Below are 27,819 nucleotides of genomic sequence, written 5' to 3'. Positions count from 1 at the left end.
GCTGCCTTAGTTCCAAAGAGAAGTTTCAACATGTGAACCTGAAAGGCTCCAACACCAGCAGGCAAATAAAATATATTATTTTTAAAATTTCATGATTTTTAAGCCACTCATATGATTTGGGGATGAGGGGTTATAGAACATAAGAATGTCCATACTGGATCAGACCAAAGGTCCATCCAGCCCAGTATCCTGTCTGCCAACAGTGGCCAATGCCAGGTGCCCCAGAGGGAGTGAACCTAACAGGTAATGATCTAGTGATCTCTCTCCTGCCATCCATCTCCACCCTCTGACAAACAGAGGCTAGGGACACGATTCCTTACCCATCCTCACTAATAGCCCTTAATGGACTTAACCTCCATGAATTTATCTAGTTCTCTTTTAAACCCTGTTATAGTCCTAGCCTTCACAACCTGCTGAGGCAAGGAGTTCCACAGGTTGACTGTGTGCTGTGTGAAGAACTTCCTTTTATTTGTTTTAAACCTGCTGCCCATTGATTTCATTTGGTGGCCCCTGGTTCTTATATTATGGGAACAAGTAAATAACTTTTCTTTATTCACTTTCTCCACACCACTCATGATTGTATATATCTCTATCATATCCCCCCTTAGTCGTCTCTTTTCCAGGCTGAAAAGTCCATAGAAAGGCATAGTCTGTATAAAACAGAAAACAACAGCCAGAAAGAATTCAGTGATTAAATTTTCCAGAACACTATAGATTCCACCTCAATCCTCTGAAAAACATGGTAAAACTGTCTGGCTGCGTTTTCTCTCAGAGCTTGTGCTGTGTGGGTACAGCATTCCTCCTAATTTCCCTGGCCTAAACAATTGTGTATTTGTGCTGTGTGATATCCTCCACACCACAGGTAACTGGTTGGTTCTACTCTAAAGGTGTGTGTGTGTGTGTGTGTAGGGCCTCTACATGGCAGCTAGGGGTGTAAATCCCAGGTTGGGTAGACATAGGCATGCGAGCTCTGCTCAAGGTATCTCTTCAAAACAGCCATGTGGTCACAGTGCACTGGCAGCGGCTCGGGCTAGCCGTGCATGTATGTACAAAGAGTAGTAGCACGCCACTTGTGCCATTTAGGCTCTAACTCAGACAGAGCTCACGCATGTATATCTGCCCAAGCTGCAAATTATACATGGCAGCTACTGTCTAGACATACCCAAAAATCCAGAGTTTGAGATGTGCTGTGTAAGTGTAGGATGTGCTTGGATATTTGTCTGTTGCTAGAAGCATAAAACTAAGTAATGTAGAGCTTCACCTTAGTGGTTAGAAAGAGGAACCAAATAGTGAGGAGAAGTTGCCCCCTTTTTTTTTTTTTAAAAGGAAAATAGTTAGAGCAAGTCTTTGGGTGGCCAACATTGCGTACCTGGCAAGTGAAGGAGGGAAATAGGATGCAAATCAGTAAGTCTAAGCATGACCCTGTTACAGGGTGCATTGGCTCTTTAAAAAAAGGTTACTGCCCAGAACCTTGGAACATCAGTGCTGGATCTGGAACCTCCCTTAATAGGCCAGCACAACTTGAGACTAGCCTACAAAAGCATACGGTCCTTCAGCAGCAAGCTTCTCTTGCCTGTGCTTAAGGCAAATAAGGTTTCCCATGAAATATCTGACAAGGATGGAACCGTAAATAATGGCTCCATATACATCTGTTCCCAAGAGCTGCTTTTATGTGGTAATTTGCTGGAGAGAGATTCAATCTAGTGCGATTTAAAAATATTATTTAAAAAAAACATGTTTTCTTTCATAGGTTTAAATGACACCAAGTCAGGGAAAGCTGAAAGGGACATATCCTGATTGATAGTAATTTCGGTTGCTTTAACAAGGCATTTTATATTTCTGCACAGCACTTTATAAGGAGAAATGTAGAGTCTTATTCGAGTTGTCAGTAATCCTTATGTAAAATATGGAAGCCATTTATATAACATTACAAACTGAGCCTTTATGGTGATTAAGGGGCATAAATCAGTAACGAGTAAATAATGTAAAATATTTATTTTCCGTTAGCTATTTACTCACTGGCATTAATACATTGGGAAAGGCCTCTGGGTTCTGTGATGAGAGAACAGAAAATAAAACATTTCAGTAGCATTCTGGCTAATTACTACTGACGTTTTTCTAAACAGGTTTCGCATGTATTTGCTAAACAGTGCACAAGGAAAGAAATAACACAATTAATTGTTGATAGGTGCTGAAGAAATAGGATGAATGGACAAATCTGAGGGAGGAAATCATTAAAAACTTTTGTGTATCCTAAAACTTGCCCACAAATGAGGGAAAAACTGTTAATATGAAGTTAATAAAAGCTTTATATGCCAGATTTTTTAAAGTTCTCAGTACCCACAACTGGAGCCAAGTTTTCAGAAAGGCTTTGTGGCTCAACAGATAGGGCACAGCACTGAGACATAATAGACCTGGGTTTGATTCCTGTTTCTGATGTGTTGGGTGACCTTTGACAGGTCTCATCACCTTTCTCTGCCTCAGTTTCCTCTCTCCCACTTAACTCCTCTTGTCCGGTTATACTGGATTACAATTAGCTCTGACTTCTTGTATTGAAAAACAAAGTTATGGGGATAAAATTACAAGAGGGAGGTAATCTAGGCAGAATATCAGGAAAATGTGTCTGTCTTGTCTGAGACAGAGAAACTGGCCCTAATCCTAGCATTGCACCCTCATTTAAGCCAACTGAGCTCTGACTATCTCACAACGGTGAGTTCACCTGCATGGATCAAATTGCAAAGCCAGAGGCATAAACTCACTGGTGGAAGCGATATCACCCTCATTTCTCAGGACACTTATACCTAGGTTGGGAAAAGCACTAGCAAAATATTGTAGAGAATGCTTTTGTACCATCTCCTAGGAGGGATGAGCTAGATGTAATCAACTAACACCGTTCCCTTTTGTAACTTCTTTGAGTGACTGTCCTGTGCCCTTTATCATATAATGTTTTCACCACACACTCCAGAATTAAATATGTACAATTTCCATGAGATTAATCATCCCTGTTTAAGGGCTATTTTAGAAGGTGTTAATTTCTGTTGCAGTTGCAACACCAGCAGCACTCAGCACGTTTTCCCCTCCCTCCCTGGTACTTGATTTGGCATTATCCATGGAGCACCGTTTTTAGCCCCTCCGTTCTAAATAAAAATGCAGGGTGGTGGTGTTTTTTTGCTGCAGACTCCCAACGAGCCAGAAAGAGGAGTTGATGCTTTTTGTTTGGAGAAAGCTGCCTCAGTCACTTTTGATATCTTCTGGGTATTTTTTTTTGTATGCAGAAACACAAAGCACAATTAGAATATAGTTCTATATCCTCATAGTTATTAAAGCTTGGATTAACATGACATAAAGTTTTGTCTGGGGAGTCTTTTGCTATGGCTCAGGGAGCATTTTTGTATGACAGTAATAGGCTACAGTTAATATACTTGAATGATACTAGAATCTGTGTAATAAGACAGAACAAAAGGGGTTTATTTGAAGCAGAGTTACAAAGGTGGAATTATCATTGTGAACAATCCACTGAGATCGGAGCTTAATTATTGTATCGTGTGTTATTTCAGCATAATAAAGTGCAGTCATCAGAGCAAAGTTAAAAATAAAATCAGGGGGACATCTTGTCAATCATCGGGATTGATGCATAGACCTGTCACCTTCTTCTTAGCGCCAAAATCCTCCCTTTGCCCGTTTCCGCAGTTTGTTTGATTTACAGAGCCCTGCTTGCCATGATTCAAGGCTCTTTCATAATGTTTTTAGGATAGATTCATTGCTGGGATGTAATCCATTAAAGTAGCTTTTGGCAAAAAAAAATAAATGTACTTTTCAGGTTTGAAGGCAAGGAATTTAAAACAAAATGTGTGAGGTTTCTTTTGTTCGTTTGTTTTTTGTTTTTAAAAGTATCTACTGACCACTTTAGAGAGAGAAATAGGAGGTTTTTGTTCTCTGGGATTTAAAAGAGAAAAAGAAATGGATAGGTGGGAACCTCCTTTTAAAAGCTGTTTTCCTAGTAATGTTAGTTAAAGCATAGTTCTTTTTCCACTCCCTCTTAATGTATTGGAAGCTAAAGGTGAATGATTTAAACTGGTCAGGGTCAGTAATATCTCATAACTATACAGATTTTATTTCACACCTATACCTATAACCTGTTAAATAGCTTAATTGTTTTGACAAGCCAAGGAGTTGAAATAACTTGATCCATGAACTGCACAGTTTAAAAAAAAAAAGAGAAAGAGAGAAAAAGAGAGATTGTGGTTTGCTCAGGTGTTAAACTCAAAGTGGTGCTTTTGAAAATTGCCTGTATGACCTGGTTTCTGCTGAAAGAGTGGCGGTATTCCACTGAATGTGAAAATGAATATGCAAGAGCAATGTCTGTCTGAACGGCTGACTCTGTCCATCATGGTTCACTTCCTCTTAGTCAGAAGTTAGAAGGCAGCTACCAGTTTATTTCAGGGAAATCATATGTTAGGATTTAGTTTACATTACATTACCACTGGAGCAGTGTGGGTGCAGTGGAAAAAAGAAGTGTGTAAGTATAAAAAAGAGACCCTCTTTTAAGAAGAAAAAATCCAAGTGTAATATATATATATATATATATATATATAATTACAATTAAGTGTGGTTGCAGTTAAATGGGTGTGTTATGTCAGTTCAATTACTAGGGCAAACTGCTTAGTGGTTAGAGTAGAGGTTAAAACTCTTGGGTTATTTTCTTAGCTCTGTCACTGAGCCTTTAACAAGTTGAGCAAATTGCTTAATGTCTGGGCCTCAGTTTACCTCCCCCCTTTTAAAAACAAAGGTTTAATACATCATGGAGGTGCTTGTTTGAAGTGTAAGTATTTGTATAGCACTTTGACGTCCCCTAATGAAATGTGCAACTTATCATAACTTATGCTCAGATAAATTTAATCTCTAAGGTGCCACGAGCACTCCTTTTCTTTTTGCGAATACAGACTAACACAGCTGCTACTGTGAAACTTCTCATAACGATTATATCCATTACAACTACATTATTGTTGCTCTGTTGGCCAGATGCAATTGCTTAAAATTGCTGAAATCTTTTTACTTGGTGTTTTATTTTTATTTTTGTAAAAGGTTAGAACATCCTTGCATTTCTTACCTCTGCCCTTTGCAGTTTATGTTGCTCTCAGCTTTAATGTTCATCGCAAATGTCTCTTTTTATACCACGATCTTGCCTGGGATGTCAGCTCCCCACTTTCCCAGTGGTCCTATGGAGTATGTGCAGTGTGATTGAATTCTCTTACTTTTGCACTAAAAATGAAACCTCTCCCTCCATGCAAAACCTCCTTTTTGTGAATAATAATAAGAACAAATGATCCTTTTATATGAATATTTTATCTTCATATATAAACTGAAAGAAAATAATTCCCTTTGCACCCAAATTGATGGGTTGATTTTAATAGCTACAGGAAGCTGAATGGCCTGAATTTGGAATAAATATTTGTCTTGCTGCAACAGGGCTTTAAATTAAAAAATAAATAAATCTAAATGTCATGATTACGCCTTTGTGATCCCAGTGCTATCCAAGGGTAATTAAAAAATACAGCTGAAACTTGTTGCCTTTCTTGTTTTCAAATGAATAGCTAAGTATCTGTCAAAATGATGAGCGCTTCCATTGTTGACATGTGTAAAAACTCAATTTACCCACCAATAAATGCAGTTTATGGTCATTAAAGCTGTCTGAAAACAATATGACAGGTTTCAGAGTAGCAGCCGTGTTAGCCTGTATTTGCAAAAAGAAAAGGAGGACTTGTGGCACCTTAGAAACTAACAAATTTATTTGAGCATAAGCTTTCGCGAGAGCTTATGCTCAAATAAATTTGTTAGTCTCTAAGGTGCCACAAGTCCTCCTTTTCTTTTTGTGAAAACAATATGACACCTGGGCACAGCAGGTCACATAACCACTAGGAAAGTAGTTAAAGGGCACCCCATTATGTATAGGTACTGCAGAATGTGTGGCATGCTTCATCCAGGATCCTGAAGTGCTTTCTTGTATTTATCTTGGCAAATTTCCTTGCCTAGAATTTACTATAGCATACTTAGAAATCGGGAAATAAAGGACTCGAGAATAATAAAATCAAGGTAGTTATTAAAAAACTATTCAGGCAGACAAAAATATTGCATATCACAGATTTTAGTGCCGAAGTTAAATGTGGCTGTTTGCAACAACCTTATGTTTAAAAAATAAAAATTAATAAAAAATTCACGTCTGAGAGCTTGAGTGATCAAAACAGCATAGCATGCCCAGCAATTCTCATTTTGTAAAGCACTTCAGACAAAAGGCACAGTGTAGGTGTAATATATTATTCATTGTTTGTTTGTTGGTATTGATGGTCACAATTACTGGTCACTAATGTTGTTTTTCTGAGTTGCACAGGTTACAGGAGTATTCCCTACAAATGGTCGCTTGGTTCTTTCTTTAATTTACTAGTTTAAATTATGTCAGAAAATCTTTAATGGTCTGACCTAAACCCACAAAGTTCCTGCATATACTTTACTCATAGCTGTTGATCCTTAGCTGAGGGTTGGTTTTTCACAAGTGCCTTGTGATTTAGGAGCACAAGGCCTAATAAGTCAAACAGTGCTTGTGCTCCTAAGTCACTTAGGCACTCCTGAAAATCCCTGCAGAATCCTGTTGAGCCTCATTATTTCAGCATCTCCCCCCATCCTGCAAATAGCTGATGTCACCAGCAGATAGAAGCCTTCACTGTGTGTCTTGGCTTTTGTGGGGTTTTCAGACCCTTAATGTGCCTAGCACTCCTTTTCAACTTTAGTAGAATACTTGTGTAGTCGTTATTAAACCCAGTTTGGCAGTGGCGAAGAGTTAACATCTGATGATTCTTTACTAGCTTATTCATGAAGGAGACAGTTTGGTCTGTTGCATAATAAACTGGACTGGGAGTCAGGAGGCCTGGTTCTATTCCCAGCTCTGCTACTTACCTGCTGCGTGGCCTTGGGCAGGTCACTTCAGCTCTCTGTCTTTCTCTTGTCTATTTAGATTGTAAGCTCTCTGGAGGCAGAACTGTCTCTCACTATGTGTATATACAGTGAACGATGGGCCCCTGCTCTCAGCTGGGGCCTCAAGCGCTATTGTAATGCAAGGCATAAATCAGTGTAATGAGTTTGGTCTCAGTTCAGTTCTCATAAAATAAAACACCACTACAGTTGGCATGAATTTACCCCTTGTTAGCAGCCTGAGCAGAAGCCAAAGACAGGATTGAGCTATGATGCTCACCTTTGAAGAACCATGGCAGAGCAGGGTGGGGAAACTTGCCCTGCCGTGCTATGCCATGCTTGCTCTGTGGCTAATGAGAGGAGTTCAGACTCCAGAGCTTTTTTTCCAGTGCCTTTCAGGAGCGTGGCGATTCGCAAGTCCTATATTTAAAAAATAGTTTTTTAAAAAATGTCTGGATTATGAATTTTTTCCTTCAGTAAATAAGCAAACGAAATCCATAGATATAAACACAGTTGATTTCTTGTCTGTTGAGAAAAAAAATGGCTCTGAAAAATATCACTTAATATGCAAGTCAGTATATGAAAGGAACAAAAAAAGGATCTAGCAGGAAATAAAATGAAACTTCTTTTCATTACAGTGGGGGAAACTTAGATGAGTTTTTCTGTGCTAATAAACTTCCCTGTTTCATTTTCCAGCTGAGCCTTTTTCTGAAGCTGACTTTGGCAATTGTTCATATTTTTTTAAACCCCGTGCAATAAAAAAGCCCTTCATGCATCAGGAAACACAGTAATGTAATACTTGTCTTATCTTCACACTTACTCAGCAGGTATTTACAAAATGGCAGTGGGAAAGTCTTTAAACTCTATCCTGTTACTTGCTCAGGATGTCTCCTAATAAGATCTACTTACCTGTCTGTGTTCTACACAGGGATTGCACTGCAACAGTATCTTGTTTTATATAATCATTCTTGGGGTTTTTATTTTTTGTTCAATCCTGCTTTAGCCGAAGATACTTTCTTTACAATAAACAAGATTAGTTTTGTGCTGCTGCGTGTCTGAGGGGCATTGAGTGAAAGACTGTAAGGTTATTACGGTTCATTTAGTAGATGAGAGAGATCTATAATTTTCTGTTGTGTATTTGCACTCACAGATGTGATAAAGAGGCTTGTGCTTAGTGTATTTTTCCAGATTTGTCATGGACTGGATAAACAAGAGTTCATTAAAAGAAAAGGAGGACTTGTGGCACCTTAGAGACTAACAAATTTATTTGAGCATAAGCTTTTGTGAGCTACAGCCCGCTTCATCGGAAAGTGAACTGTAGCTCACGAAAGCTTATGCTCATATAAATTTGTTAGTCTCTAAAGTGCCACAAGTACTCCTTTTCTTTTTGCGGATACAGACTAACAGTTCATTAGGTCTTTGCTGGTTAGTGTGATATAGTAACATGGACACACACGCCATGTGTTAAGGATTGTGTTGACCAATGAGCCTCCTTAGTTTCCAGTTCGGAAATGTGCATTCAGGAAAGCATTTATCACATGCTTAAGTCCCATTGTCTTCAGTGTGAAAACATGCCTATTTGGGAAGGGTGTAATGGGGACCCAAGCATGTGCTTAAAATTGAGCCATACTTAAATGTCCTTCCTCAGTTTGGCCCCAGTTCGGGAAAGGATAAGAATGTGTGGATTCTGGTGACAGTGGAGAGGACAGGACTGCATTAGCCTTGGAGATGAAACTCTTCTATTCCGTCATCTGAGTGTGGAGCAAGTTTGCACTTCTGTTCTCAGTTCTGTATCAGACCTGCATTGCAGCCTTCAGAGCTGGCTGTTTAGTGCTTTTCACTACTGCTAAATTCACTTTAAAATGTTCAAAAAACAGGTTAAAGGGAAGAAAGGAATGGTGGAGGCAGTGTTTCCTAGTGGATAGAGCACTAGGCTGGGATTCGGGAGAGCTGTGTTCTGTTGTTAGGTCTGCCACTGTCCTGGAGTGTGACCTTGGGCAAGTCACTTCACTTCTCTGTGCCTCAGTTTCTCCATCAGTAAAATGGGGATAATGATACTGACCTCCTTTGTAAAGTGATGAAAATTATGTAAGAGCTAGGGATTGTTATTTTATTAAACTATAAAAGTAAAGGCTTTGCCTGCCTATATCAATTTTACTTCTTATTTCTATTGTTCCGTTTATAATTAGCAACAACCAGTTGCACTGGGATGGGGGGATTCTTATAGTAATTAAAACTTGTGCTCTAATTACAAGCTGCTGCATTGAAAAATCTCTATTTACTGCCACAATTCTAAATGCAAAGCTTTGGGTGGAAAATTCCTTGTGCCGCTTTGGCCTGGGAGCCAACTTCCTGTCATTGTGGCTCAGCAAACCGGTCCAGACTGAGCTTAATTTAATTATATCATAGTTTCAAATGACGAAAGCCTCTTTAGTGAAGCCCAGAGAGTAGGGCAAATCTTTTAGACTTGTAGTCTTTTTAATCCGCAGTACCATTTAGAGCTGAGCTTTATCCCATAGAAAGAGTTATTTTTTTAACTGAGACTTTGTCTACACATATACATACTGTACTACTTTTAGCTATGCCACAATAGCTAAAATGATTCAATCCCTGTAATGTAGATGCAGTTATGCCTCCCTAAAAGTGCTTATAACGGTGTAGCTGCATTCCTGCATTGGAAGGAGAATAAATTTTTCTGGGATAATGCACCTGTATACCGACATAACTGTGTCCACACTAGAGGCAGGGATGTGGGTGAGTAGTACTGTATAGTTAAAATTATAACTATATTGTTATAAATATACTAACTAAATATATAACTATATAGTTAAAAATCACACCCTTTCTGAAATAGTTTTATCAATACAAAAGCTGTCTGTAGCCCAGGCCGAACGGACAGTACATCTTAAGTATTGTTTGGAAAAGAAAACAGATTGCCACGTTTAGTCCTCCTGGCATTAATATGCAAACGAGTGCTTTGAAGGGAAAAAGAATTATTTCTGCTGACGGCAGCTAATGTTCCGTGAAAGTAAAATCACAAACTGCCTTGCACCTGGCTTGCTAAAATGCTGAAGGAGCAATGTTCTATCCAGTACCCTGGTGGTGGCATTGCCTCAAAGTTCATAGTAGGGAAAAAAAGGCACTTTTATAGCCCCCTTCTTACTATGTGACACTTTTAAAGTTTAATACTGGATGACAGGATTTTTTAATGTTGGCTAGGACATGTGGGACAGATTTGACTGTGTCTGAGAGCATCTGATTGAATAGTGGAACTAAGGTAAACTTTCAGTGTTGCCAGCTTTTGCCGTCATATCGCAAGTCTTGTGATAGTTGGTGTTTTTTATTAAAGCTCAAGTTCCTGGAGTGATGTGGTAAGATGAGAGCCTCCACTTTCATTAAAAAAACGAAAAAAAAAAGTTCTAGTCTTCATTATAGAGAGAAGCTTGAAAACGTGTAAACCCTAAAGTTTCAAATGACTGAAAGAAAATTAAAAAAAAGTTTCCAAATTGATTGGTTTAGAAATCATAATTAAAAAAAAATCATGATTTGTTTTGTGCCCTACTCAATTTTTGAATGCTAGAATTGACAATTCTACTTATTAGCAAATTAATAGAAGTGGAGAGAATTGTGAATACTTCATTCATCCATGTTGAGAACTGGTCAGAGTGGGAGAAATTATTTTATGCATAGTTATTCAGTTTTGGGGAAAATAAGTCTAAAATGATGCATGAATTTTACTTGATCATGTTGCTAGAAATCCAAATGTGCAAGGAGTGGGTCTTCTGCTCACCGAAGAGGGCTGAGGGTTAAAATGGTAGGGTTTGCCACTGACTCTGTGGCTGTGTGTAAATCACATAAAGTATCTGTACCTTGGTTTGCTCATCTATCTGTTAAATGAATAAGACACCCTCAAAGTGGTTTTGAGTCTGAGGACTTAGGAAAGATACTACCTATGCCAACAGGAGAACTTCTCCCATCAATGTACGTGCTCCACCTCTGTGAGGAGGCGGTAGCTATGTCAACAGGAGAAGCCCTCCCAGTGACATAGTGCTGTCTATACCAGGGTTTAGGTCGGTATAACTGTGTCGCTCCGGGGTGTGAATATTCCACATCCCTGAGTTTTGAGGCTCTCCAGTGTGTGTGTTTTGGACCAGATTCGGATCTCGGTCACTCCAGTGTAAATTAAAAGAAGTACTTCCTCTGAAATTGAAGGCATTACTCCTGATTGAGATGAGAATAAGTCCCTCACCCTACTTTTTTATACAACTTAAACAGCTGAAAACAGTTAAAACTAAAAGTGTTTAAAAAGTTGTAAATTGTTCCCTAGCTGATGCTTTACATGTGCTGACTTCGATTCCAGATGAAACTTTTGTGGCACAGTAGGATGTTTGCTAGAAATGTCGATCAGAGTTTCACTATAGCAGTGATGGACGTGCTGCTATAATTCAGAAACACATTTTGTTAACCAAATGCTGCAGCTTTATGTAAACACATATATCACATGGCATTAGCTCAGTTTATTTCTAGAAACAAGTATGGTTTTCTGCTTTCTGTCCTTCATATTTTATTTGAATTTGTATCGTTAAAAGAAAACAGTCGGTTTAGGAAAGGGGCTCTCCCTGCTGCTGTGTTTCATTCAATTTACCAGGTGGGAGATACATGTAGTGGTTTAAAATAGAGGAAGTATGATACAGTGGTCAGGAAACTAGCTCAGGAGACCCAGGTTCAATTCCCTGTTCCTCAACAGACTTCCTGTGTGACCTTGGGCTTGTGCTGGTCTTCACTGCAGAGTTCACTCAAGTGTTGCTCCCCAGCTTGCATCTCATCCACAGACAAATCCCTGAAGTACAGTGCGGTGGTGCTTTTAACTTTTAAATTGGCTGGCCCATCAGGAGATACAGGCTACAACTCCCGTTAGCACAACTTGGCAGCTGCTAATACACTCCCTCTGTGCAGATCGGGTGCTGTTTCTCAGTGTGGGTGCTCTCACTTGAGTTAGGCTAACGCGAGAGGCGTTCACTCGAGAGTAGATAACTTGAGTTAGCACTGCAGTGAAGACATACTCCCTCTAGGGCTCAGTTCTACGTCTGTAAAATGGGGATCATAGAACTTCCCTACCTCACAGGGGTGCCGTGAGGATAAACATGTTAAAGATTGTGAGATATTGAGATACTGGTAATGAGGGCCATATAAGTATCTAAGGGCTGGTCTACCCTAGACAATTTGATTGACCCAGCTACGTCGCTCAGGGGTGTAAAAAATCCACACCCCCTGAGTGACCTAGTTAAGACAAAAGTCACCCTGTAGACCCTGCAGGTTTAGGGCACTGGACAGCAGCATTGTGCTTTGCACGTCTCTTGGTATTCCACCTGTCTGGATGAAAAAATGCCATTATGTTTACAGTGTGTAGTGGGCAGACTTCCATTACTATAGGGCTGTGAATAACACCACACACAGCACTTGGGATGAGTGTTAGACTAGTGGCTTCATGGAGATGGAAGAGGTAAATCTGGTGCTGTATCCTGGTCGCTAGTTCTTGAGATGTACGTTAGCAGTGGGATTGTGTGATCTATGGCAGTGGCTCTCAACTTTTTCAGATTACTCTACCCCTTTCAGGAGTCTGATTTGTCTTGAGTACCCCCAAGTTTCATCTCACTTAAAATCTACTTGCTTACAAAATCAGACATAAAAACACAAGTGTCACAGCACACTATTACTGAAAAATTTCTCATTTTTATCTTATAATTATAAAACAAATCAATTGGAATGTAAACATTGTACTTACATTTCAGTGTATAGTACATAGAGCCATATAAACAAGACGTTGTATGAAATTTTAATTTCTACTGATTTTGCTAGTGCTTTTTATGTAGCCTGTTGTAAAACTAGGCAAATATCTAGATGAGTTGATGTACCCCCAGGAGTGCCTTTGCATACCCCCGGGGTACCCAGAACCCCAGTTGAGAACTGCTGTTCTATGGTTCCTCATTCTCCCCCTTTTCCATTTGAGTCACTGGCTGTTGCACTGTAATGCAGGAAATCACGGTTGGAGCCTGGAAGTAACTTTTAGGCTCTTATTACCTGCTTCCCTTGTGGAGTAGGATTAGGGTTGCCAACCCTCCAGGCTTGTCCTGCAGTTTCCAGGAATTAAAGATTCATCTTTAATTTAAAATCATGTCACATGGTGTCTCCTCAAGGAATATGTCCAACCAAAATTGGCAACCCTAAGTGGGATAGGATGTAGAAGGCCACACTAGCACTTGCAAACCCCTCTGGTTGTGATCTTGGCTTCAGCGGGAATTAATACAGTTACCCTGCTCCCAAATGTGAAGCAATGGTACCCAATAATTCCTAGCTCGCATAGAGTGATTTTCATCAGCAGAGCTCAAAGTGCTTGACAAAGGAGGTCAGTATCATTATCCCCATTTTACAGCTAGGGGAAGTGACTGGCTCAAGGTCATGCAGTAGGCCAATGGCAGAGTTGGGAGTAAAACCTAGGTCCCAGTCTACTGCACTATCCATTAGGCCACAGTGCCTCCCCTATTCCTGCCTGTAGCTAGAGGGACCCAAGGGAAGGCTGTCCATGTGCTGTGGGGGATGGTTCTCAGCCATGCGACCCTGGGTCCCAGGCTGACTGCATTCAAACCAAAGCATGAGACAGTATTTCAATGAACAACACTCCAGAAAGCAAAGCAAACATGCATCTGTCTTGGAACACAGAGGGGAGAGCAGTTTGTTAGGTCCCCAGTGTTTTTCTGCACAACTGTTGTTCACAACTTAAATCCCCTGGCAAAAGACACCTGAGAAAGATGGAGCCCAGGTACTGTGGCAGATAGTCCGGTCTTAGTTGGAGAAAGGCAGCCAGCAGTGACTGGGTCAGTGAATGTGCCATCACCTTTTGCTGGACCAGTTTGTCCTGCACCTTTCTTGTAGTCTGAGTGTGTGTGTGTGTGGGGGGGGGGGGGAATGGGGAGTCAAGTGACAGTGTCTAGAGAGCAGCTGAGTCTGAGGCCTATTGCCACATATCTTTTAAACAACTACTTAATATAAACCAGAGAAACAGTTTTCCTTCTCTTTCCCCCAGCTTCCTCTGGTGCAAACTCCTGCCGCTCCCCAAGCTTTACCAGCTTTGCTACGGCTTATGCCTGTATCTTCTCCTTTTGAGGAATGTTACTGAAGGGTTTATTTAATGCGTTCCATTCTGCTGAATAGGGAACGAGATCTTTATCAACACAAACTGACATTCCTCTGTTTTACTGGTATTAGCCCTGTTTGTTTTTCTTACCTTTCTCTCTCTACTTCCCTTCCCTTCTGCTGGTTATCCAGCTGCACACAGCCATTCACATTGGTTAAGAGGCCATGTGTATGTGGGAAGAGTTGGGGGGGAGGTACCAGTATCCCTTAGGTTTGCAATTTCTGCACAGAAGCCTAGTCTTCGCTGGGAGAAAAGGTGTGTGTTTTTACCTGATGTTACCGAACTTGAGGTACAAGCCTCATGAAGACAAGTTGTAAGCCTTGTAAGACAGTTGTAAGCCTTGTCTTCACAGCTTTAAAAAAAAAGTGCTTTTTTTTCTTCCTTCCTTCCTTCCTTCTTTTTTTTTTTAACCGTAGAGTGAGTAATACACATGAGCTATCCTGAGGTAAAACACAGTGAAAACGGGAGTCTTTAGTTTTACTGTGTGGAGTTGACCTGAGTGAGTTTACCTTGAATAAAACTGAAGTGCCTGGTACAGTGTTTTTACATCAGGATAGTTCATGTGCATTGGTTACCCTGAAGTTAAAAAATACTCCTTTTTTTTAGCACTGAAGACAAAGCCGTGGTTTTAACGCAAGGTAGCAGCAGAGCAAGGTAACCCTTACCCTCCCCCATAGTGTTTCTACTTACCTACTATTCACATGTTTGTAAGCTACACACTGCTTTGTTGTCACGAAGATGTTGCCTCATGTTACCAGACATGAGGAAAGAGCACGCCTTTTTTCCTGGTGAAGACACAACCATACAGGCTTCTTCCTGCCTGTGGTGTTTAATTTGTCACACTATGGAAAGCACCATGCCTTGTGGAGGGCACCATTCGTTTTCATGTCTCTCCCAGTGCACTAAGAGTCGAATAACATGTTGAATTTTGCAGGGGCATTGGGACTCCAGGACTAGCTGCTGTGCTTGTTGGCAAGCATTGGGGACGCTTGCTGCCACGCCACGGCTGGTAAGCGAGCTCTGAGATTAACGTGTTTGAGCGACGGTTTTAATTTCAGTCCTCATGGAATAAAATTAGTTGCAATGATACCTGTGTGTTGAATAAAATTGTAGTTTTATTAGCTGTAATTGCTAAAGAAGACTTTTTAAAGACTTGACTGCTGGGGGGAAGAATTACTGGCACTGAAATTTGTTCTTGCACAGTACGGCATTGATTATTATCATGGAGCATTATATGTTAGCCCCTGGTTGGCAAGCCAGCATTGTTATACATTGGGAAGCACTCGGCAAGGGTCTTAAATGCATGCCTAACTATAAGTGTAACCCATAGGGGAATGGGTGTTACTGGACCCCCTCTCTGCCCAGTCCACAGAGGATATGAATATGTTACAGCCCCAGCTAGACAGCTTTAGCTCAAGCTGTAGTCGCTCATGCTTTTAGCTCTGGACGGCTCCAGTTCAATCCCTGGTGTGTCACCTAACATGGCGGCAGTCACAGAAATACATGGATAATCTCATCAAAGTCAATGGGAGTACTTGCATGCTTAAAGTTAGGCATGTGTCCCTAGTTGAATCAGGGCCCTAGTGCCAAAGTCCCCCAGTCACATTGGGGTGCTTAAACTCTTCTTGACTATCATCTGGCTGGCCATGGGGGGCAGGGACCAAACTTTTCAGTGGCACACCAGTTGGGAGTGGGTCTGCCCATGCAGATGTCATTGCAGGATTAAAGCTTTTGGTTAGACCAAGGTTTGAAAACCATGATCACCACCCAGGCTAATACACTGTTGTCAAACGTAGTTTGTGGTCTGGCCATGTCACACTCACTGGACAAAGCTAGCTAAGAGCAAGGGCCATTGGCTCTGTGTTTCCAAACCCAGGTTAAAGGCAACCATAGAGAAAGCCAAAGAGTTAAAGGATTTGCCCGGCTTTGAGGGAATTTCAGTAATAAATGAACAGCACTTTAACTGTATTAGGGGGAGGAGAAAACTTGCTGAGGGAAGTGGGGGGGGAACTTCCATAGAAAAGGGTGAAATGGTTAAAGTATTTGTTTCTTTGTTTAATTCCATTGTAAGCAAACCCTGAGGCTGATATGGGGGAACAATTTTTTTCCCACAGTCTGGCATGCTGCATGCATTTGTCTCTGTTAATTTATATGGGGGAAGGTAGTAAATCTACATGAGCGCGTTGCTGGCTCTTAGATTTCACAAGGGTATTTAAAATAATAGTACCTGACAGTTTACTAGCAGCTAAGAGGTTTTTCTGCTTCAGAAAGCAAAATATTATATGAGTTGTGCAACGTGTATAAATAATTTGAGGAATTAGGCCAAAGTACCCAGTATGCTTTCAGTGAAGAGCTAAAGACTTGATAGAGCTGTAAAATTTGCAAGTGGGGAAATGGGGGGGAATCAAAACACAACCCAGATGTGTATGGTTGAATGTCATCCTTGTTTAATTTCCATTTTCCCCAAAACTAATCTGAATTGCCAAATGTTAGATTATAGTGCATTATTTCATTTGTCTGGCCTAATTCCTCTTTACCTTGAGCAGATGAAAAATGTTGCACTAAATCAGACTGACAGCGCTTGAAACAAAAAAGGTCTGAATCCTTCCATGTGTTGATGCAGACATAAACATGAAGAAAAAGATATTTGTAAGTTCTCAAGGTGGCTTGAATGTGTTGGAGACTCAAGTTTTGAATTGGGACAAATTTCTTGATGGCATGACCTGAAGTGTGGAGGGAATACTTGCTTTGTATTCATTAGTTCAGTGGTTCCCAAACTTGTTCCGCCGCTTGTGCAGGGAAAGCCCCTGCTGGGCCGGGCCGGTTTGTTTACCTGCCGCGTCCACAGGCTCGGCCGATCACAGCTCCCAGTGGCCGCAGTTCGCTGCTCCAGGCTAATGGGAGCTGCTGGAAGCGGCGTGGGCTGAGGGACGTACTGGCCGCTGCTTCCAGAAGCTCCCATTGGCCTGGAGCAGCAAACCGTGGCCACTGGGAGCCACGATCGGCTGAACCTGTGGACGCAGCAGGTAAACAAGCCGGCCCGGCCCGCCAGGGGCTTTCCCTGCACAAGCGGCGGAACAAGTTTGGGAACCACTGCACTAGTTACATCTACAAAGGTGTAACATTTCCCAGTGTAGATTTTAATGAATGAGACTAAGAATCTAATGAGAAAGCAGAATTTAAACTCAGAAATATAGAATAATATGTTTTATATGTTACACCTTTCTACCTCCCCAATTTTCTCTCACACATACAGACTATTCATTTCCAACTTTGTATTATGCGTTTTCTTTGGATTCTCAGCCTCGTCCATTCAGTGAAATCTAGACAATAACACTGTAACAGCAATGAAGTTATTGAATATAAATGTTTAATATCTATGTGGTTCCTTTTATTTTGAAAGGCTCCACAAGTGCTTTACAAAGCTATGTTCCTGAATTGCTTCACACATACCCTGTTTACCCTCTCTTCCCCTGAAAATGCATCTACTACTGAGATGTAACATGACAATTGCTTAAGAGTTATATTGTAAAATAGCAGGTGAAGACTTTAAAAGGTATCTAGCTAAAGCAGCATTGATTTATGGTTATGTTCCGTTCCCGTGAAAAGTCACCTTCAAAAGCCCTAAAAAAGTTATCAGTTTTCTTTTTAAAAAGAAAAAAAATGGTGCAGAAACTGATGGTGTAGGCCCCACTGCTTGCCAAAGCTCCTCATTGGCAAATGGGTGAGTGGATTTTTTCCGTCTCTGTGAAAGTTGGCAACTCCCAGCAACACAATGGACCATAACACTATACTGGCTCCATACTGTGTCAGAAAGAAATATGCCGCCTACTTATTCACCGGAACAACTTCTTGCAGCATTTTGGGTTTTCATAGGAGGTCTCCCACTCCAGTAACAACCATGGCGAACAGTGCTTAGCTTGTCAGAGTTGGGTAGTTTGGCTGTAGACTTGAATCAGGGCTGAGGATTTTTGGCGGTGGTTCTGTTCTGGTGCTTTATTTCATGCCTATCTTCTCTATACATATTAGAAAAGATTACAGTAGAACCTCAAAGTAGCAATAAACTCTCTTCTACCACTCTTCAAAGCCTGAGAGATATTTGTTCAATTAGCAGTCCAGCATTTGTTTCATAGGAATGCAAGTGAATGTCCCAGCAGGCCAGTGTTACACTAATCAATGGGTGTTTCTCTCTGAGCTTGGGCAGTTATACATTTATGCAGCCATGGCTCTGCTCACGTGGTGCGTGGAGATGATGATGCTGGTACCTACTTTGGGATCTCAGGCACTTTGAGGTCTATAAACGAAAAGCGCCATGGACAAGACTGCGGAGCCCACGCTCACCCTTATTTACTTATGCAAGTAGACCCATTTGCTTTAGAGGGATTACTGGTGTGAGTAAGTGCTCAAATACAAGAGCAAGTTGTTGCTGTTCTTTAATATTATCTACATGAGTATGGGTTGCTCTGTGTAAATGCTAAGTATTAGTATAATTTCATAGATTTGAATGCCATATAAGTCATACATGCTTTATATACTGTTACTTACATAGCTCACCCCTTTCATGTGCCAGTCCATATTGAAGTCACATGATCACACATGAAACATGCATGTCTTTTCTACGAGCCTGACTCAGAAGCCAAGTTGTTTCCTTCCCCGGGTTTCGACAAGGCAACCAGCCGTAGAGGAATTGGTGACAGAGAAAGTAAGAGGTGGATTTTTGAAAGGGAGATGTGTACAGTCACGACTCAAGAAAGCCGCATGCCAGCGGCCCGACAGCAGATGCCACTTCCATGTGACAGCTGTCAGGGGCGCAGAAAGCAACTGTTTCTTGCCATAAGTGGCTGACATCAAGCCATTGTCTTCTGACTTGCTCTGTGATTTCCATCTGTAACTTGCTCCCTCTCCATGCATTAACTAAATCACTTCTCTGCATTCTCCCACCAACTCTATGAATGTGGAGATCTCCAGCAATTTCCCTGTTCCACAGTATCCGCTTGCTGCGCTTGGCTGGTGCCTGCTTCCTTTTGGGTGCTGCAGCTCAGTTACATCCACTCTTGTTAGCCCCAATTCAGCAGTGCTTAAGCGTGTGCTTAAGTCATTGCTCCTCATTCTCCCCAGTGGGACTGCTCATGTACTTAAAGTTTAGGATGCACTTAACTACACTAAACTGGGAGGAGAGGTAGATACGCTGGAGGGTAGGGATAGGATACAGAGGGACCTAGACAAATTAAAGGATTGGGCCAAAAGAAATCTGATGAGGTTCAACAAGAACAAGTGCAGAGTCCTGCACTTAGGACGGAAGAACCCCATGCACCGCTACAGACTAGGGACCGAATGGGTCGGCAGCAGTTCTGTAGAAAAGGACCTAGGGGTTACAGTGGACAAGAAGCTGGATATGAGTCAACAGTGTGCCGTTGTTGCCAAGAAGGCCAATGGCATTTTGGGATGTATAAGTAGGGGCACTGCCAGCAGATCGAGGGACGTCATCGTTCCCCTCTATTCAACATTGGTGAGGCCTCATCTGGAGTACTGTGTCCAGTTTTGGGCCCCACACTACAAGAAGGATGTGGAAAAATTGGAAAATATCCAGCGGAGGGCAACAAAAATGATTAGGGGATTGGAACACATGACTTATGAGGAGAGACTGAGGGAACAGGGATTGTTTAGTCTGCGGAAGAGAAGAATGAGGGGGGATTTGATAGCTGCTTTCAACTACCTGAAAGGGGGTTCCAAAGAGGATGGATCTAGACTGTTCTCAGTGGTAGCAGATGACAGAACAAGGAGTAAATGGTCTCAAGTTGCAGTGGGGGAGGTTTAGGTTGGATATTAGGAAAAACTTTTTCATTAGGAGGGTGGTGAAACACTGGAATGAGTTACCTAGGGAGGTGGTGGAATCTCCTTCCTTAGAAGTTTTTAAGGTCAGGCTTGACAAAGCCCTGGCTGGGATGATTTAGTTGGGGATTGGTCCTACTTTGAGCAGGGGGTTGGACTAGATGACCTCCTGAGGTCCCTTCCAACCCTGATATTCTATGATTCTGTGAAGTATCATGCTGGTTGGAGGGTTCTATCCCATGGTGAACCCATGGGTGGAAAGGAGGGAGTGCTGAGCATACTAGTGAATATTTACATTTACATTTGTGTCTTGCTGCTTTTTCTGGCAATTGATGGGAGAGAAGGAGATGAGGATATTAGATACATGAAATCTCAGCCCAAAAAAGCAAGAGGCTGGAGGCAGCTGTTTCCCATCCCACTTATGTTATACAGCCTCCTTCACAAAACACTCCTCTTTTGGGAGGAGGGCAGGCTTTGGGAAGAGGGGGGAGTTTTTCCCCTGAGCCCAGTCCTTCTGCTCCCAAGCTTCCCTGGTCGCATAGTGCCTGGCAGCCCCAAACAGCAGAAATCTAAAGAGGTGTTGCTGGAGTTTCACTGGCATCATTAGACAGGCCCTGTTTTCCCCACTGCAGTCAATAGAAACACTCACGTTGATTTCAATTGGTTTTAAATCAAGCCACAAGTGAGATTTTCCTGCAGTAAAAATCTGTCCCCGTCGAAGTTACCATTGACTTCAATGGGAGGAGAATTAGGCCAACACTAAAGCTGTTTGAAAATCCCACCTGAGAGAGAGCTATTAAATTGCATCGAGCCCTTGCAGGAGGAAGGAATCCATCTTTCCATTCGGACATGGTCCATACTAAGGCTATGTCTACGCTACCGCAGTAAGTCAACCTATTCTATTCAATTCCAGATACGTGAATAACGTAACTGGAGTCGATGTACCTTAGGTTGAGTTACCGCGGGGTCTACACCATGGGGGGTCGACGGGAGAAATTCTCCCATCGACTTACCTTACTCTTCTTGTCAGGGGTAGAATACAGGGGTTGACTGGAGAGCGATCTGCTGTCGATTTGGCGGGTCTTCACCAGACCCCCTAAATCGACCGCTGGTAGGTCGATCTCAGAGCATCGATCCCGGCTGTAGTGTAGATGTAGACTAAGTTAGATCTCCTTTGGTTATTTGGGCCTGTCCCGTGAAAAAAAGTGAAAGAAGTTACAAACCCTTATGAGGAAGGAAAAATGAAGTTCAGGAAGAATATTGTATGTTCTTCTACTGGGCAGAATCAAATGCATTCAATTCAGAGCCTCCTGAAGTATAATTAATAGCCATTTTATTTAGGTCATCCTCATTTTGTTGCTTTAAATATATGCAGCTGTTAAAGTGGAAAATATCAAGCACATTTATCTCTGTAAATCCTTTTGTGAATGGGTCAGATGTATTTTAAATAACCCTAGGAACTGTTAGGATTATTAAAGCCTTTGGCTCTTCTGGTCTCCTCCTCCACACCCCCGCCCTTCTTTTTTCCCTTTCCCTTTTTCCAGACAGTGATTAAAGATCGTGTATTCCTCCCTTTCCCCAGGCCCCTGGGTGGATTGAAAAGAAACATTAAGTAAACTAAAAACCTATTATTTAAGATTTATGTAATAAACCTGTTGTAGTTTTGTTCAGGGCTGAGCTAGGTGCATGTGGGGGTGTATGAAGGGTGGAAAGTTGTCGTTTCAGACTCTAAGTATCCATTTATTTATTACTAGTATTATCTTCTGAGTCATATGGCACTTTTTTTCCCAAAGTGCTGAGACTTTGCGAGTGTTTTGTAATACCCTCTCATTTGCTGCTCTTAATTAGTTTGGATTAATCAGCTCCTTAAGCTGTCACATCGAGCCGTGTGGGGATAATTGTTTTTGGTTGTCTATGTTACTATTTTTCTTTTAAATAACACTTCAGATTGCTGAGTCCTTTTTTGGAGGACTAGCCTCTTGTTAAGCACTTCTGCATGAAACTCGAGGGAGGTGACCTGCCTGGAGGTTTGTGCACTCAGAAATGAGCCGTCCATGAGATGTGGTTATGTTTGTTCTTTTCCTACTTATTCACTGGGGCCTATGGGAGGAGGTTCCTTCAAAGAGAACGTAGTGTCATCGAAATGTGTCAGATAGGATAGCACTGGAAAACACTCCTTTCTGTCCCCACAAAGCTGAGAGGACATAAACCCTTGGGATGTGGGCTCCTCCTAGGGTTGCCAACTTTTTGATTGCAGAAAATGGAACACCCTTCCCTCTGTCGCTTGCTTTCCCCCACACTTGCTCATTTTGACTGGGCTGGGGCAGGGGGTTAGGGTTTAGGAGGGGATGAGGGCTCTGGCTGGGGATGAGGCCTTGGGGTCCAGGAGGCTCCAAGCTGGGGGTGGGGCTGAGGGGTTCACAGTGTGGGAGGGGGCTCTGAGCTGGGGCAGAGTGTTGGGGTGTGGGACAGGGTGAGAGCTCTGAGGTGGGGCCAGGGATGAAGCAGGCTCTTGGCTGGGGCCTAGGGGTGCGGGTTCCAGGAGGGAGTGTGGGTGCAGGAGGGGGCCCATGGCTGGAGCAAGGAGTTAGGGTGCGGGAGGGGGTTCTGACCTAGGGCTGGGGTATGGGAGGGGGTGAAGGGTGCAGGCTCCAGGAGGCGCTTACCTCAGGCAGCTCCTGGAAGTGGCCAGCATGTCCTTTTGGCTCCTAGGCGGAGCGGCTGGGGCTCTGTGTGCTGCCCATGCCCGCAGGTGCTGCCCCCACAGCTCCTCTTGGCTGTGGTTCCCGGCCAATGGGAGATGCGGAGCCGGTGCTCGGGGCAGCATGTGGAACCCCCCTGGCCGAGCCTGCACCAAGGAGCTGGAGGGACATGCCAGCCACTTCTGGGAGCTGTGCGGAGCTGGCCACTGTGGCCAACCGGACTTTTAGCGGACCAGTCAGCTGTGCTGACGAGAGACGCGAGGCTCCCTTTTCGACAGGGCATCCTGGTTGAAAACTGGACACTTGGCAACCCTAGTTTCTCCTCCCTGATGCATCTCAAGAGTTAGAAAATATCTGAGTTAGAAGTCGAGTTGCCGTGTCATCTCAGGTTTTAACCTGAGTTAAGAACCCACTTTATTTTGCAGTTTAGATGTACTCTCAGACTGACTTGAGTTCAAGCATTGACCATCAGGGTGCATGTCAAAGCCCACTCTCTCAGGCTTGCTCTTCTGAAGGCAGGTTCTCTGGGGCTGAGGAGAGTTTTACTTCACAATAAAAGCCTTGTAAAACTCTGAACACTTGTGCAATTTCAGTTACGTGTAGCTGAGTATTTTTTCCCTGGTGCCCACAGAGCATCTTTATGTGATAGCCACCTTACCTAACACAGGATTGAGCTGGGGATGCCTGCAGCTAAAATCATTAGTCTCTACAACTTGAGCTAAAGATCCAGGCTCTGTAGTTGAGGGTTATATAATATACACCGATCAGTGGGTTACACTAGGTGTTTTACAATGCAGGTAGAAAAGCAAGAGCCTTAGCTAATCATATTACAGTACTGTTACATTACCCCTCTATAGCGCGTTTTTTTTTATGAGCTCCGAACAATGAACAAGCTGTCAGCCTCACAAAAAACCCTGCACAGTAGGTCAGCAGTTTCTTTGGTAAGTCACTGCACCTCTCTGCCTCAGTTTATCCATCTGTAAAGTGGGGATAATTATTCTTTTTCATCTTTGTAAAGCACAGTGACATCTACAGATGAAACTGATTATGATTGGTGACTTGCTCAGGGTCACACTGCAAGTCAGTATCACAGCTCAGAATAGAAATCCTGTCTTCCAGTCTCATCTCTTACCACTAGACAAACTTCCATACTTTTAAGATAAGTTAGTGGTTGCATGTTTTTAACCAAGACCTGGAAGATTTGCTGCATCCAGCCACCCCTAATATAGTCAAACAGGAAAAATCCCAGGTTGAACCAAAGGGTTAACTCCTGCATCTTTATGGGGAATAGCAACCAAACCTACTTGAGTTTCATTTGTGCAGATCTTTTATCCTCCTCACCTCCTGAAATAGAGAGAGAACAATATGCTTACTACTGGGTTTACTACCAGTTACCTTTACTGTGTTCCTTATTTCTCCTTGATGAAGACTTAAACAAGCCACTTGTGTTTGATTCACAGAGAACCGTGAGAAACAAGCTGTGTATGTGAAGCAGTGTGGGTTTTTTCATTCTATTCAGTCCTTTTGTATATTCAGATTCTTCTAGTTTCAGTTCTTGCTGTTCTGCCAGATTTCCATAGCATTGATAGGTTTTCTGAATTAATAAGTTTCTTCCCTCCCTTTCCCTTTACCTCCCCCTCTTCCCTTTTACTTTTGCAACTGGTGAAAAGTTTTCCTAAGCACGCAGTCTTATCAATATTGATTTTTCTCTCTCCCCTATCTATCTGGCTCTTAGTTGTTTTATTTTGTAAAGCGTTAGGAGAATTTTTCTTTCACCATTGCACTTTATCTATTCAGGAGTCATTGAGAAGTCCTATTGTGTCACGGGACTATGGAGGAAAGAGGCTATTCTTCTGTTACAATGGCTGCCCTAAAAATGATGTGGGGTGGGGTTAACTCAGAAAGGGCAGAGACGGAGATAAAATGTTCGGAGATAAAATGTTCTGACCTTCGGAAACAGAAAAGATAACCAATTAGGCATTGCTGAAAGTGTACCAGCTGGCTTACAAACACTCTGCTACTTTCTAAGGGTAGATTTGAACTAGAAGTTGGTCAAAATCACTCAGCTCCAACAGAACTGCTTCACCCTTTTAAATTTTGCAGGGTTTCAGAGTTGAACTCCTGGATCTCTACCTCTCCTTTATGGTTTTGCTTGTGAGCCAAAACTTTTACAGTCCTATTCCTGGTGTGGACAAAGCACAAATCTCACAAAGATGGTTGAGCTCACATGGTTTCCTCCCGAAGAGGCAGAAATCTCCCCCAGCCCGGGAAGTTACTGTTACTGATTTGTCCACTAAAGACCCTGACCAAGCATGGGGTCTCATTGTAGTAAGTGCTGTGCGAACACACAGCAAGAGCATTGGACCAGATCTGTAAAGGTAATTAGGTGCCTAACTCCCACCGAAGTCACTCTAAGGGCGAACACATCATCAATTTCCATTTGACAGACGGGGAACTGAAGCACAGAGCGCTGAAATTTCTCTCCCCAGGACACACAGCAAGTCCGTGGCTGAACCAGGAACTACATTTGCATCTCCTGAGAGCCAGTCCAATTCCAAGACCATCCCTTCTCTCATATCAGGATTTGGGCAGTGCTTGGAGGAGTGAGACAATGACTGCCCAATGGGCTGAAGCCCGTGTTGTCCCTCCTGCCATCCACAGTTGAGGAGGGTAAGGGCTGTTGAGAGCTGCAGATCAGGTTTCAGCCTATTGAAGTCCTGCCTGATAAGACTCTCTTAGCCCTGGTTACACTGCAAACTTATGTGGGTATAACTACCTCACTTGGGTGTGGAAAATCCAACCCTGTGAGCGATGATGCAGTTACACCACCGAACTCCCGGTGTAGACAACGCTGTGTTGATAGGAGGGCTTCTCCCATCAACAGAACTACCAGCTCTCCAGGGAGCTGGCATACCTAGAAGCTTTCCCGTTGCCATAGGTGCCATCTTCACTGAGCGCTACAGCGGCACAGCTGCAGCTCTGTAAGGGAAAGTCAGGCCTCAGCGGCACAGCAAAAGGGAAGTCAGGATCAGAGCGGAGTGAAATTTTTTATGGACAACTTTTTTTCAGAGAAAAATGCAGATTCAGCAACACCAAAATGTTTCACTAATTCATGTCAGTTTCGACTAACTATTTGTGTTTATTAAAAAAACACACACTAAAAAACGGAAACATTTTGCTTTTTCAAATCAAAAGAACTTTTTGTTTTAAGATGTCCTCTAATAAAAAAAACAAACAAAAAAAAGTACTTGAAATCCAACTTAAATATTTCATTCTGCCGGAAATGAATTTGTTTTTTTACATTTCAGTTTGACCCTAAACACTTGTTGTTGTTTTTTTTTTCTTTTCAATCAAAAAGAAATCTGTAATTTGCAGAGCTCTTGTCCAGACCTTGTCACTCGTGGTATTTTCAGTGGAGATGGGGAGAAATGAGCAAAGGGCCAATGCATTTTTTTTCCTTCTGTAGTTCACCTCTAAAGAAGGATGTGTATTTCCAGTGCCCCTCGTAAACTGTTGTTCAGTAAAGAGGGAGGAGTTTGGGGAATTAGTGCACAGAGACCAGCATTCTGCTAATCAGCTTAGTGCTGTCTTCTGGGGTATGGATGAGGTGCAGTAGGATCAACATCACCCTGTGCATTACTTTTCCTTTGGAGACAGTTGTTCCCCTTGTTGATGAGCGCTGCAGAGCAATGTCTTTTGGGCACCTGTTTGTTCAGCCCTTGTTTCCTAGCTACCAAAGCAGCCTTTTAAAACAACACAAACTTTAGCCTCTGTGTTGGTTGAGCTGCTACAGCAGGCTAAAGAATCATGCTCTGTTAGCCTGGGTTACAGGCTCCCCGTGGCAGGGGAAACTCACCCTGTGCTTCAGATGTCCACAGCCGTTCAAATCCCTGTACAAGGCACTACTTTGTAATGACACCCCTGATCGAGGATTGAGGCTTCTGGCCTGGTTACAGTCGTGAGAACCTTTCCACACTGTACATTCTAATTGTTGTCCTCTGACCCAGATGCGACATAGTGGTGGGACTGGACCTCTTGTTATGTTTTGTTTTATAGTGCAAATGAGCCCTGGGGGCCCTCTCCAGGCTGGGGTTGGGATTTTGGACAAAGATTTTGTGGTGAGCAGTGTCCTAAAGCTGTACTGTGTAGACTGACTAGCTTGGGGACAAAGGGGTGTTCAGCACACAGTTTGCTTTCAGTGATGCTCCAGGGGGGTATAGGTGAAGAAAAGAGAATGCATGTTGTTCAGAGAAACTGGGCTAGCTGCTAAACATGATTCTGATCCCTGTGTGCTTGAAGCCTTTGAGAATTTTAACAATCACAGATCAACCCGTAATTCCAGGGCACTGATGAGAGCTAAGGGAATGGTCCTTATTTGCTCTCTAACCTTACTGACACCTGTGTGTGTGGGTTTTTTGTTTTTGTTTTGTGTTGTTTTTTATGAGGTAAGGAAGGGGAGTGAGGTGACAGAACAATATACTTAATTTAGTTTGGATTCTCATTGTGCCAGTGGTTTAGGTCCCGTTCATGCTGTGGATGAAAGATTAAACAGAAGGAAGGAAGCATGTTACGTCCTTTCAGCTCAGGCTGTTTTCAGCACACTTGTGCAAATGAATGTGAATGGGACTCAGCAGTGTTAGCTGAAATGGGGTTTAAAAGGAGTCTAAGCACAGTTTGAGGTTTTACTGCGTTGCGATTTCTACTGTATCATGGAAGCTGCCTCCAACACTGTAATAGGGACAGGTCCAGCCTGTGTTTTTAATCACTCTCCCAAATTATGCTACTGCCCTGCAAAGTCTAAGACTGTAACACCATGCATGCTTAAAGCATGCAAGATTGAGCTATCCTCGGGGACTATCCTCTCCCTGCATCACCTGCATGGTAATTTTTGCAGGGTGGGTGCCATTGCAGAGTGACTCTTCAAATAAATCAGTTTTTCTAAAATAAGTGGGTAAATAATATGGTTTTTTTGGTGGTGGGGGGGAATTCTTTGTAGAATTCAATAGGGATGAACCCAACTGTAGAAATTATTGTAAAAAAATGAGAGTTGAATAAAGAATGAGATCCATTTTGTGGCTTGGAGATTGTATGTTTGTTTTTCACTATCATCTTGTCTAAAGCAGA

At 42.4% G+C, this 27,819-nt stretch overlaps 1 protein-coding gene across 22 annotated transcripts in view; it reads left to right on the top strand.

The window, feature by feature from the left end:
- MSI2 (musashi RNA binding protein 2) overlaps positions 1 to 27,819 on the top strand; it is a 383,853-nt gene that overhangs the window by 180,916 nt on the left and 175,118 nt on the right. The gene's annotated exons all lie outside the window — the stretch shown is intronic.

Source organism: Caretta caretta, chromosome 17 (genome assembly GCF_965140235.1).
Source record: "Caretta caretta isolate rCarCar2 chromosome 17, rCarCar1.hap1, whole genome shotgun sequence".
Classification (NCBI taxonomy): Eukaryota; Metazoa; Chordata; order Testudines; family Cheloniidae; genus Caretta; species Caretta caretta.
Note: the sequence above shows the minus strand (reverse complement) of the source record. Positions and strands in the feature narration are given on the sequence as shown.